Source organism: Rhinolophus ferrumequinum, chromosome 16, assembly GCF_004115265.2.
Source record: "Rhinolophus ferrumequinum isolate MPI-CBG mRhiFer1 chromosome 16, mRhiFer1_v1.p, whole genome shotgun sequence".
NCBI lineage: Eukaryota > Metazoa > Chordata > Mammalia > Chiroptera > Rhinolophidae > Rhinolophus > Rhinolophus ferrumequinum.
Genome location: NC_046299.1, coordinates 30398800 through 30412730, shown reverse-complemented (window position 1 = coordinate 30412730; position 13931 = coordinate 30398800). Strand labels below are relative to the sequence as shown.

At 42.8% G+C, this 13931-nt stretch overlaps 1 long non-coding RNA gene across 1 annotated transcript in view; it reads right to left on the bottom strand.

Moving 5' to 3' along the window:
* The window catches only part of LOC117036239 (uncharacterized), a 46841-nt gene extending 36127 nt beyond the window's left edge, over window positions 1-10714 (bottom strand). The window contains exon 1 of the long non-coding RNA XR_004425340.1: window positions 10521-10714. This is a non-coding gene — a long non-coding RNA (uncharacterized LOC117036239). The remainder of the gene's footprint in view (window positions 1-10520) is intronic.
* Between the last annotated feature and the right edge of the window lie 3217 nt (window positions 10715-13931).

Sequence of the window (13931 nt, the reverse complement as noted above, 5' to 3'; positions counted from 1 at the left end):
ACAGAAAACAGAAAGGTAAGCTCTCTCCCATATGCTGGTGATATGGTTTTATTGCCAAACATGTAACAGAAAATGGTCCCCAAGATCTAATTACAACCAAAAATAAGAGCTTCAAAGCAGCTACCATAGTCATTTTGTTACATTAACTGTCCCTCAGCAATTAATTGTTTTATCACATGCAAATCTCTCTATGGCAACTCACTTCATTTGGTTACCTGGGGTTACCTTTTGTAACCTCTTTGCAGTTGAGTTCTCTCAGCTTCCAAAATATCAATAATCATACCTGCCCTGACTATCATACAGGGTTGTCATGAGGATCTGCTGAGAAAGCACCTGAAACGTCTAAGGGGCTGCCACACACACTACAAACTGACAAAGCCTTTTTGGAAAGGCCGTTTGGTAATATGAAATTTTAAAACCTTTAAAACAGGCACACCCCTCCCAGCACATCTTCCAGTAGGTGTAGACGCTGGGGAGAAAAATCATGGGTGGGTGAGAAGGCTGTTAATCACGATAGCATTGCTAGTAATAGTGAAAAATTATAAACAACCTAAATGCCCAACAGGGAACTAGTTAAATAATAAACCAGTAATAATAAATAGTATATAGTGCTACCTCCATAACAGAATTTCATGAGCCATGGAAACAAACAATGCTGAAGATAAATATTGAAAAATGTGGAAAGCTGTTGGTGATTTCTTACTGATTAATGAAAATATACTGAAGACCATAGTATGGAGTATGATTACATTCCAGTTTGAAAATAAAGTGTATAAATATGCATAGGAAAAAGACTGAAAGCATGCACTTTGTTTGGTACATTCTGATAAGGGTAATTTTATGTTCCTCATTTTGCTTATCTGTATTTTCCATAGTGCAGGCGCATTACAATTTTAATAAGGCAAAAGTATTTTTTAAGAAAAAAAGGCGTCACCCAAATAAATAAATAAATAAATAAATAAATAAATAAATAAATAAGGCATAGTGAAGCACTGTTTTTATCATCATTGTTCTCATCATTGTACTCAGGCAGGGGGACAGGGGACCCAAAGGACGGGGTCCCACGGTGGCCACAGTGCTGTCCTCACACTCACCATATGAGCAGACTTTAAATGATACCTGCGCAACATCTGCAGGGGGTGAGGTGAGCTATTTCTTACACTCAGGGACTCAGAGGAGAGGGGAAACTAGGGAGGAAGTCATAAATTCTTCCTGAAGAACTAAAACGGAAACTCACAACCCTATAAACCGAAAGGAAGTGGCATGCCATCACTTCCAAAGCACTATGGAGAGTACGCAGTATTTCTCCTATCTCCTTGGGCTGAAAGCAGTGAGGCCAATTCACCTGCCAGATGGTCCTTCTAAAACCCAAAGGAACGTGATTTGTTTTCAAGAGGGAAAAGACATTTGACTCCATGATTCTTCCCTCCTAGTTTATTGAAAGGTAGGTTTGTCTTCTTCATTAAAAATACCACCACCTATATGGAAGTAACCTAGTAGGTTATCGATAGATGAATGGATGCAGAAGATGTGGTATTTATACACACATATACACACGCGCGCGCACACACAGGATACCAAAAACATGTATACACATTTTAAGAAAGAAAAAAATTGTATTAAAATTACGCTGATGGTAACCACTTTGAGCACCTCTTGTAATTGCAGAAGTCAAACGTGACGTGTATTCATCTTTTGTTATCGGTATATATTGGGTATTACAATCTTAATACAGCTTTTTCCTTTTTTAAATTGTGTATACTTTTTTTGGCACCCTCTGAATATGTAAATTTTCACACACACACACGATGGAATATTACTCAGCAATAAAAAAAGAATGAAATCTTGCCATTTGCAACAACATAGATGGATATAGAGAGTATTAGGCCAAGTGAAATAAGTCAGGCAGAGAAAGAGAAATACCTTATGGTTTCACTTATATGTAGAATCTAAAACAACCAAAACAGATGAACAAACAAAACAAAATGAAAACGGACTCATAGAAACAGAGACCAAAGGGATGGTTAGAGCAGGGAGGGGGCAGAAAGGGGAAGGGGAATATAGTCAATAATATTATGATACGTTTGCATGGTGACAAATGGTTACTAGAATTAGTGGGTGATCACATTGTAAGGCATAAAAATGTCGAATCACTGTATTGTACATCTGAAATTAATATAACTAATATAAGATTGTATATCAATGACACTTAAATTTTAAAAATTGTGTTTAATTAAAAAATATGGAAATAAATTAAAAAAAAATAAAACACCTCCATCTGGAACAGAAGAGAACTAACAGTGAAGGGAAGCCTGCTTTGTCTTTTCTTTTCTATTATAAATAGCGGTGGTGGGGGAGGGGGTTAGTGGTTGCAGTGGTAGTGCAAGTAGAGGAAGTAGTGACGGTGGTAGGAGTAGTGAGGGTGGTACAGTAGTGGTGGTAGTGGTAGAGGAAGTAGCAGTAGTAATAATATGTGCCAAGTATTTTGCCTGTATGATTTTATTCAAATCTTCATAACAACCGTTTGACATTGGTATTATTATGAAGGAGGAAACCAGGACTCAGAGCAACATAGAGTGCTGGCCCAGAATAACCAACCCAAAGTTAGTAAAGGCTGAAAACTGGATTCCAGCTAGGTTTGTGAACTCCAAAAATCCTTCCTTCTACTATGCCACACTAGAAAATGAAGATGCTACCAGTCCCAGTTATACTTTTCAAAAGCCTGATGATTCTAGGCTAATTCATACCTTACTTTGCATTCATACATGGCCTGGATTATCCACAGGAGTCCAATCACATTCAACAAACTCAGGATGCTTTTTTTTTTTTTTAATTCAGTCTCTCCTTACGTCAATAGTTAATGAGACTCTTAAAATATTTCTCCCCACTTCACAAAAGAACCACTCCACTTTCCAGGAGATATTCTTCTTCCGCCTGGATAATGTATCAGCCAACATTCCCTGATTTGGCTATCACCCAATGGGAGGTGTTCTCTGGTCTCTCTCCTGCTAGGACACTATTTGCTGGTGAGCAGAATTTGATATAAGGCTAGTCCACTCTGACCCTAGCCAAGACTGTTTAGTTAGAAAAGGGTGAAAAGCAATTTTATTTTTCAGCTTTTATGGAGTGATTTCAGGTCTTATTTTTCCTACTAATGAAAATGTGAGCTGAAGGACATTCTAGAGCAGAGACATTTCTGCAGTGGCTTAGATATCATAAACCCATCTGTCTATCCAGGGAACTCCCACTTCTGCTGAGCCAGAAATGTGGGGATTCTCTGGGGATCGAGAGAGAGGTATCTCCTTAAGGCTAAAGCTCTTACAGACAAGCTCCCAGTATCTAAGAAGATACTCATTAATTTGGTTTATGCTTTCATCAAATGCCTTCTGTGTTCCAGGCATGGTTCTTGGAACCGGTATTTCAATAGGAAGCATATTAGACAGAGTCCCTACAACCTACAGAGCTCAGGGAGAAGCAGGAAATACATCATTAATTGAACCCAATAATCTTTCCCACTGAGCCCTCAAAATCATGTAATATAATAGTTGTGTAATTAAAATTTTAACTGATCTAGCTAACAGATGTATGCTATTCAAAGAAAGGAAAAAAATGAGTATATCTGACCAAAGACAAATCATCATCCATTAGTTTGCTTAGGAGTGAATCACACTGGCACCTTCCGTGGATTTGGTGAGATAGAGGGAGCCCTCCCAGCCCCGGTTCCTCTCCAGCCACTCCAGGCCCGAGTTTCCTACTTTTCCCACAGTTCAGGAGGCAGATGAAAGGTACACCTTCCCTGACACAAAGAATTCTCTCAAGACAGGCTTAGGAGTGCTGCCACCTCTTCCACAGCTTCCCTCATGCTTGTCATTATGTGACACATGTGTCCTATCTGGAGACCACAAGCAGGGCAGTTGGCCAGGACACAGGGAATCTATTCTCAGTCTGCGCCTGAGCCTGTTTCAGGAATAGACTCTGACAGCAGAGCGGCTGGGGTTTCTCCCCTTGTGACTGGGAAGAATTATATGTGGCTGATGTGCTCCCTGACACTGTCCTTGTCACTAGGAGAAGATATATTTAGTGTCTGGCCTGTGATGGAGCTGTCAGTAGAACCTCACTGCCTTGGCAACTCCAGGGCACTGATCACAGCCTAATCCTGTCTATATTTACAAGCTCAGATTGTAGGGTGATGATAAGAGTTATCTTTCTGATCCAAGACAGGGTCAGATGAGCCTGCCTCGGTGGACCGTTGCAGTCTGGTCACAGGGTGATGGATGGCCCTGAGCTCCTGGTACGTGAGAAGTCACATCACTGCCCACTCCACTCCCAGATGCTGCAGAGTGTGGTAGGAGGTTCACCCAGCTTGTAAGAACAGGGCTGTCACATGTGAGTGCCTGACACATTATAAAAAAAAAAAAAACCCACGAAGAAGGCTTTTACCTCCCCCTTAAAAGAAAAGAAACCAGGGCTCAGATAACAAATTTTTGCCCCAAGAGTGTCCATTTCTTGAGTAACAACCACAATGACCTCATTAATCGATCCCAGTAATTTTTCCCACTGAGCCCTCAAAATCATCCTTTATGACTACTTCTATCTCTGACATCCTATAATACCTATTATTTATGATAGTGTGGCCTTCAGTGACTGCCAACTGCAGTGCCCGTAGTTTTCTCCTCAGGATCACATGGAAGAAACTGTTAGTCACTTCCCAATATCCTTTCCCCCTTTTTCATCAGTAAAAGAACTCCAGTTTTTTGCTGAGCAGTTCTCCTCAGCTAAACGACTTGATTTCACAGGTTTTCAGCAATACAATTGTGGTATCCAATGAGATGTAAGAGGGAACATCATGTGGAACTTTGGGAAACTCTCCTTAAAAAAGAAGAGGCTGATAGGATGGATAACACAGTCTCTGCCTTTGAGTTGCTTCAACTCCACTTTGAGAGAGAGAGAAATAAAACATTGGAACAATTAACATACACATGACAAAGACTTAATGCCTTTGTCTTTCACCCATTGTTCTACATGTTTCATGTAGTCTTCTGGGAGAAAGAAACTGGAGAATATTATTCATTCAACAAATACTGAGTTCCCATTATATTCCAGATTCTGCTGAATTAATCAGATGCAAAATTTGACCTCAAGGCACTACTAACCCAACAAACACACAATATTGATCTAATATTTAAATATTGAAAATCATATTTAACATTAAAGTACAGATTTTTCAGCTTCTTTGAATAATGGAAGAGTTGGTAACATGGAATTTGTATTTCCCACCTGGCACCAATTTGTGGGAGCTGAATAACAATGTTTCCTTCCAAGGGGGTTGTGTTCTCCAGTTTATGACAATTTTCACTGCTCATTTTCCTTACACCAAACTACTTTATTTATTCCATCACTTCCTACCTGGCCCTGTAGGGCATTGGGAGTTGTGACCCTTGCCCTAGAAGCTAGAATGCAAAGGAGGTTATGTGTTGCCATCATTATCAGAAACAAACATGTATTGAGTACTTACATATCAGAAGACTAAATTTGAAATATAGTAGTCTCTAAAACCTACTTTGAGCATCTATGTTGGTATTTGGGAAGAGAGAGAAAGAAAAGAAGGAAGAAGCGACAAGAAGGAGAATACAAAGAAGAATAAAATCCTATTTCATCCTTTAACAGAGGGGAGGGTAACACTTCTCCTTGCTTTTTCTGCTTGGCTGTCTGGGACTAGATGTGATGAGGGACCTCTAGCATCCATCTTGGTCATGAGGGTCACAGCTACATCCCAGAAATGATGGATCAGAAATGTGGCAGGAGTCTGTGTCCCTGATGACTTCATGGAACTGCTATAACCAGTATTACATGGAGAATAAAGCCTTGGGGGTGGAAACCATTATTTTGTGTTTCCAGTCTCATGAAGCCAACTCTGATCTTACCGATCCTAAAGTCCAAGTCCAAATCCCAAGACTGCCTGTGAGACCTTCCTCAGAGCTCCAGTCTTCTGCAGGAGCGCAATCTAACTGCGACTCAGTTGACAATCCCAAACGCTTCTTTACTGCCCCATGACCACCTGGTAGTCACAAAGATTACTCCAGCCACTCCAAGGGGACACCTAAACACCAGATTAGGAATCTGATCCTATCTGGCCAATGAGGAGGCTTTGGGCGACAGATAACAGAAAACCCAAGTCAACTATTTTAAACGATAAGGACATTTCATTATCTCACTTGACAGGAAGTCTAGAGACAGCAGTTTCAGGGCTGGTTCAACAGCACCATTATGGGCTCATGCTCTTTATATCATTCCACTTTGCCATCCACAGTGTTCTGACATTTGTCCTCCACACAACCCTTTTGGTCCCAATTACTCCAAGCATCCTAGTCTCATCCAAAAAACTCCAAAGCCACAAAGACTCATTGTAGCCTTTACTATCATTGCTCTTTAAGATGGAAGGAAACTTTTCCAAAAGCGCCCCTCAACAGGCTTCCCTTCGTGTTTCGTTGGTTAGAGTTGTATCACATACTCATTACCAAACCAGTCACTGGCAAAGAAGGTAGAATTATTATGATTGGCTCAAACTAATCAAGATTTGTTCTCTGGTGACAGAGAAGGATAGTTAATGTCTTCCCTGAAACGAAGGCTGCCCAATATCAAATAAAGCTGAGGTTCTGCTAGGAGCCCAAAATGACTGTTGGATAGACAATGAACCGTTCCACCAAACCATGTAACCTTGGGTCGTTCATTTTCCCTCTCTGTGCCTCAGTTTCCTTATCTGTAAAATGAGACAATGGACTAGAAGACTTCTTGGATCCTCCAACTTATCTTCCCAATTGATTATAAGTGTCCAGTGCTAGTGGCAGAAGATGCTGACTGACATTTGGGAATCACAGCAGCATCAATAATAGCCTAAGAAAGTCTAGAAAGGGCTCATGTAGGTGATAAGGCTGTGGTGTCTTTGGTGGCTGTAGCCTCCTTCTCAAGGGAGCCCCTTTGTAATATAAAAATAATTATTATTACTTAGTTATTATTAAGGGGTTAGCCTCTCTCAGGCCATTGGCCTTTCCAAGAAGATATTGATGCCCATCACTGACCACACTTCATCCATCCTCACAGTCATTCATCATTTGCCACTTTGGTCCAACTATATATTCTGAACTCTGGGCCTCCACTCGGCTCTACCAGGGGATAAAGGAAGAAATTAGGGGATAGATGGAAGAGGAACTGTAAAATCTAGGTCCCAGATTTCCCTCTCCCAGTCAGTTAAATTGTAATTCACAACTCACTTCTCCCGGGAAGCTTACCAGATTCCTCCAGCTTCCTGCTCAACCTGGAGCATGTATATCCCTGGAGACACACGGTCTGCCAGAGAAATAAGAAGTCACAAAACAAATAATGATGCGTCTTTCTGCAGCATCACATAACCTGAAGACTGGGGGAAAGGGTGAGGTGAGTAATGAAACTGGGCAATGGTTTAAAATATTAATTTAGATGAATTAACCATGGGCATATTAGAAAGCAGAGATTGTATGGGTTTTTGTTTTTTTGAAAGAAATAAGATTTCTGAGAAATGTCAAGCTTCTAGCTGTAGCCCATAGTCCGCTTAGAGAGTGACAGACATTCATCCTCCTTGGTCGCTTCTGAGAACCCATTTATTCAAACGTCTGACTCTGCCACTTATCAGCTTGATAGCTCAGTGTCCTTGGGTGAAGTATTTAACCTCTGGAAATTCCATTGTTCAATGGAGGTGTGAACTATACTCACCTCACTAGATAAGCGTAAGGCCCTGAAGTGACAGTGCCTGGAAATGCTTAGCATGGAGCCTCAATAAAGGTTAGTTTTTATTAAGTAACAAGTGCTTACTAGTCAAAAATTAACAAACAACTAATATGTATTAAGCACCTACTATGTGCCAAGCCCTGTGATAGGCATTTGGGGAAATAAAGTTAAGAAGGGAGTATCTTGCAATCAGGTACCTAATTTGCGCCTCAAGTGACTTGCCCGTAAAATTTGTCATTTAATCAAAGGTAAATAAAATGTAACCCTTGTCTGTTAGGTACAAGGTGGTGTGCTGAGAGCACAGAATGCTTGGTACTTAGAACCTGACTTCACTGTATCATCATAATTATGACAGTAATTTGTGCTGTTCCCGGTGTCTTCTCTTAAAACCACCTCATTTAATTTCTAACAATGCACCCTGTGAATTCTTCATAGATAAGTGTCATAGTCAGTTATCGAAATCAAGGGGCCAGAGACAATGTGGGAAACTGCCAGTCACCAAAACCCTACGACCTCTAATTTACTTTAGCCATCACTTCCAGCCTCCTATGTCACTATATCACTTTGTGTACTTTACGTCACTTCTGCACTCGGACCATGGGCCACAGCTGAAATTCCGGCTGTCTCTTAACGGCTGAGTAACCTTGGGAAAACCACTTGACCTCTTCAAGTTTCTCTTTTCCTTTTTTTTCATTTGTAAAATAGGAATAAAAATAGTTTTGTTTTGTTTTTCATAGGATTGAGTGGTTGTTTCCTTACATGTTAAACAGGGCAAAAAAAAGTTCCAACTTTGTACAATTAAATGAGGCAACCTAAGCCCTTAGCACATTGCCTGGGATGTAAAGAGTGTAACATAAATGAAATAGTGGCTGTTATAATTATTATTAGATTCTTACTCTCTACATAACCTTTTACCAGAGCTAGCGCACTGGCTCATTTTGCTACTTGGTATGAGTTATGTGTTGTCATCTCCTCTGGGGTAAATATGAGAAACCAGTGGGAATCAGTGAAACATGGAAGCATGGAGTCTTCAGCTAGAGTCTTCTTTAAGGATGATAACAGAACTACCCGTGACTGAGCAGGTATTGTGCTGGACCCTTTACATGCCTCTTCAGAGTTACTTCCTCACATTACTCTATGAGGAAAATATCCAGCCCACTACCCCCACAAAGACTCTTTATGAACCCCCTCATTCTTCCTCCAGAATCTAGAGAGGAAAATATCTCCTCCAACATTAATAGATACGACCCGGTTATGGGGTTTCTCTGGCTAGCTGACACCAACAGGAGGACATCATTTTATATAATCAGTCCTTACTCACGTGTTAGCCCATTTTAATTTCCTGTTTCTATGTGTGTCTCTGTGTTTTCCATTTTCAGAGCAAACTGTCCTTTAACTTATTAGGGTGCTCATCAGATAGTTTTGGTGCCATAATTCTTCCGAAACAGGAAATCATCCTTCTTCCTAAATAGCAAGGCAGACCATTACTATATTTTGGCTCTAGAGACCTTTGAGAATGGAGGAAGAAGAAGCTACTATGGAAAGAACTCATGGCAGTAAGGTGTGTGGCACAAGCAAATTGACATTGGCACCTTAACTCTCCGGGGCCTCAGTTTTCTCTTCGGCAAAATGAAGACATTGGACCCTATGATCTTAAGTTTGCTTCATTTACTCATTAAGCAAGTACCTATTGAACTGCAGCTGTCTGCCAGGCACTGGGAATCCTGTGATGACCAAGACATCCTAGGTCCTGCTCTCATGGAGCTTACATTCTAGTCACAAAGTCAATAAACAAAGAAGTAACTTCAAACAGTGAAGATTACCAAGAAAAAACAAAGACAGCCCCTTGAATGGGGCAGGGGAAGCCACTTTTGATGGCATAGCCAGACAAGGCTCCCAAGGAAGGCACATGGAGGCTGAGCATTGAATGAGGAGAAACAGCCAGCCATGGGGTGTTCTAGAAGAAGAGAATGCCAGGCAAAAGGAATAGTTGTAAAAAGTGTAGAATTTTCCATGGGCAAACAATCTGCGTCAATAACACAAGAGCCACTGAGCTTGCCCCGATGAGGAAATGCTGTTTTTACATATGCTGTGAGGACAAAGACCTCCAGCCCCTGGTAGGGGGCCCGATCTGATGACTCCTCTGTAAACACACCCCAAGGCCTATGGTAGGTGGGTCCCCGTGCCACGAAGTCAGAATCACTGCTCTGAACCAAGTGGCTGGATAAAATTGAAAGGAATGCATGCTGACCTTTCTGAACAGCAATGATGATAAACTAAAGGAGGATTTGGAGCTCTGCCCTTGACTATAAGAGGAAACAGGCAGATTGTAAACTTGGGCTCATGTTCTGAAGCTTAGGTTTCACCAGCTCTGCAGTTTCTAGTGTTTGCTCCCACAGAGCATGGCAGGCATTTGGATTTAAGGACTAACCTACTGGACTTACAGACTGCTCAGCTATCAGCCCAGTCTCTGAGCCAGCAGCACACAGGCAACCTCACACAGCTCGTGGCCTCTGCTGGGGGATGGGACAGCCTGGTGGGCACATGGGCCATTTGGGGAGTCAAAACACCTGAGCAGCAGTCCCAGCAGCGTCCATAGGAGTCAGGTAATCTCTCCAGATACCACACTACAAACAGGCGAGTATCTGCTAGGGGCAGGCATGGCGTGGGGTCCTCACCTACAAGATCTCATTTAACCCTCAGCACAAACCCTTGGATACCATTATCCCCAATAGACAGGTGATTTGGCAACTTACCCAAGGTCACTCAATCGCAGAGGTGGAATTCTAACTTGGGTCAGGCTAATTTCAAGTTGGCTGTTCATCCTCTTAGTGATGCATCAGTTACAAGGGAAAAGTAATTGTAAGTGTCCTATCCTCCTCACGTAGCTGTTGGAAGACTCAGATGAGATGAGAAGGTGCTTTGTAAACACTGACAAGCTGTTCCCAGGTCTGCGGGTCCCCCCCTACAGCTCCTAGCTGCGCTGCTATCTGCAGTTTCCTGCCCACCACTGTGGACACACACCTATTTCTCACCCTCCTCCTCTTGTATAGAACACCCCCCTGCTCCACTACTGCAGCTACCTGGGAAACTGCCGCCCACGCTGCCCATGCTGGGCTGATGTATGACTGACTCTGCCTTCCCCCAGAGCAGCAGCCGCAGCCCTGCCCAGCCTTGTTGTGAAGTCTTGGCATTCGGCCGGCAGGATGGGGGCGGGTGTGTGGAAAATCTGAGGACATGTTTTTCTTTCTTGGGAAGAAAGCCAAACTGCAGTTCGCTGGAATTCTATAAATTATGCACCCAGAGAGGATTTAGTTTAGAAAGAGAAAGGGGGGGAAATTCCTTACTATTTGCTTAGGGAGCTGGGTTGCCTGAGCCCAGGCCAAACCCCACATATCTGGTCTAACTTGCTGTGTTTGCAAAATAGGCCCCATGTTCCAGGAGACGGCCGGGAAGACCACAGGACAGCCAGCATTTCTTTGCAGGCCTTTCACCAGCCTACTTTTCATGCCCTTTCTCCAGCTGGGGCTGCAGCTTGGTTTTGGGGGCCTCAAAGTCTTTGGAGTTCAGGGGAAAGGTGGCCCACCATGATTGCTCTCTACACACACCTATCTCACTCCCTACCCCTTTAACCCCATAAAGCCCAACTGTCAGGAGAACTAACCAGAGGACACTGCCTCCAGGAAGCCTTCCCCGGGCCCTGAGGCTGGGTCAGGGTTCTTTCCTAGGGGCTCCCACAGCACCTAGTATTTATGACACTGTATTATTGACCTGGCCACCAGCTAGTCTGCTACCAGCTCCTTGAGGGCAGAGACCTTGTGAGTTTTCTCACTGTGGTATCCCCAGTGTAGTGTTTCAGTGAAGAAATCAATAAAGACGACCTCTAGCCTCCGATGCCCCTCTCTGGGGCTTTGCAGCTCCAAGAATTCCTTCCAACGGAATACATACATCCTGGATGTCGTGTTGTTTTGTGTTGTGCTTTGCTTTCTCTGTTTTTCTAGCCTTATCTCCCACTCTTCTCAGCTTCCACTAAATGGTACCTCAAGAGTCAACTGCTTGCAATTATTCATCATTCTGTTTCTGCCCCCATGCCTCCGCATCCCTTGCCTTCACCCTCACTTCCTTCATCCTCACTTCTAGTCAGGCTTGAAGAATCAGTCCCAACCTCCTTTCATCCAGGAAGTCTCTCCGAATCCTCCCACCCTGCCCAGACTCCCCTCCCCCACTGGTTAGGGACTCCCTTATCTTGGATCCCATAAAAACCTTGCCATGCTTATCACTGGGCTTACCACAGGTCTCATGGATTTGTTTATATAGCTGTCCCCACCCTCCCAGACGCCAGGCTACTTGGGAACAGAAAACCTGTCCTAATTATCTCTGTGTTCCTAGCACTTAGCACAGTGCCTGACATATAGCAGCTGTTCGATACATGCTTGTTGAATTAATTAATTATCTAACATTTATAGAAGATAATAATAGCATGCCATGTCACGGGGCCGAGTGTGATGAAAATCCCAGCAAATGCTATGAGCTCAGAAGAAGGAGCAATTGCTGTGGGCGGGAGTGAGAGGGGATACTGTAGAAAGAGAAATTGACAGGAGATAAAACACAAAAGGCGTGTGGAGAACAGCCAAAGAGTAGCAGGGGAAAAGTGAGAAAAAGTCTAGGCTTTAAAAAACAGTAAATCAGATCGTAGCCTACTCCTACTTAAAACACCAGCCGCTTTTCCCTGTATTAAGGGGGAAATCCAAGTGTCTTATCAAAGCCTGTGAGGCCCCATTAATCCAGCCCTCATTAGAAAAGGGAAACTGAGTCTCAGAGGAACATTTACAGGGATGCTGTAACAGCAGTGTTTTTATTTAAAACACTCTTTTTTGTTGTTGTTGAAAAAGAAAGTTTATAGCAGAGCATGTGTAACATTTTTACTACAAATGTATTTGCCTTCAGTTTGAAATCCCTGGAAAAATTTCCCAGAGCTTTTTTCTTATGTGAATCAAGTCCCAGGAGCCTGCCTTTATATAACACAGTGGAGATTTTTGTTTTTTCCATCATGACCCATTTGAAAGTTGCCCTATTTAATGCTTTAGGAACCTATTCTGGGGTTGTTCATCTTTATAATTGCTATGGAACCTTAATGTTACAGCCTTCAAGCCAGGTCTCCTGAGAACAAGGGAAAGAAGAATTATTTGGTTTTTTTCCATCACTAGCTGATGAGGCCCTCCTCAGGTCAGCACCGGGCCGGGAGTGACTCGGACATGTTCCTGCCCACAAGGAATTTATAATCTGAGAGGAGAGAGGTGTGGACTCAATATCAGGTGATGAGATTTGAGCCAGTCACCGCACTGACCATCTTACATCCTTCACTTTTTAACTCTCCCAATAATCCTAAGGGGTGGATATTATTACCCTCACTTTATAAGTGAGAAAACTGTAGGTGAGAGAAACCAAAGATTCACCCCAGTCTCACTGAGTGTCAGAGTGGGAACCTCAGCCCAGGTGTGCGCCTTACTTCAGTCAAAAGCAAAACAGGATTAGCTCCACAAAGAGAAGAGAAGAAATTGCTTCAACCATTCTGAATAGAGCCTGTCCTACAATGTACCCAGCCCATCCATTCTCCCACTGAAGGAGGTAATAGTAAAGTTGTTGATCACCTAGATGTGTAACACACTTTTGTATAACTCTATTCCTCACGATAACCTCCAGGGAAGGTAATGCAATTCCATAGCTGCAAGGTAGGTGAGCAATTCCATTTACAGTGGGTCTTAAAACATACTCAAAAAGGCTGAAAAGTTTGGGCTGGGCCACACAGAGACAGAGTCAATATTCTAACTCTGTCTTGAAGCAAAGTCTCCCCCCCACACACCCCCGCCACTGTTCCCAGCTTAGAAGAAGCAATGAGCGTCAAACCATTCAGTTTACTACTTATGAGTCCAGGAAGATCACTGAGAAAGGACCTAGACATTGTGCTCAACAGAGAGGGGCTCATTCTGAGGCAGGAACTGATAGGAAATATATGGAAGAGGGTGAGGAAAATAATCCTAAGAGACTGGAACAGCTCTCCTGTTACATCACTGCAGAGCAGGGCACTTCCAGCCAGCATCACCAGCCACAAAACAGCATGGCCTCAAATGGGTCCTGAGCCAAAGTCAGGTTACCCAAAGGGATAA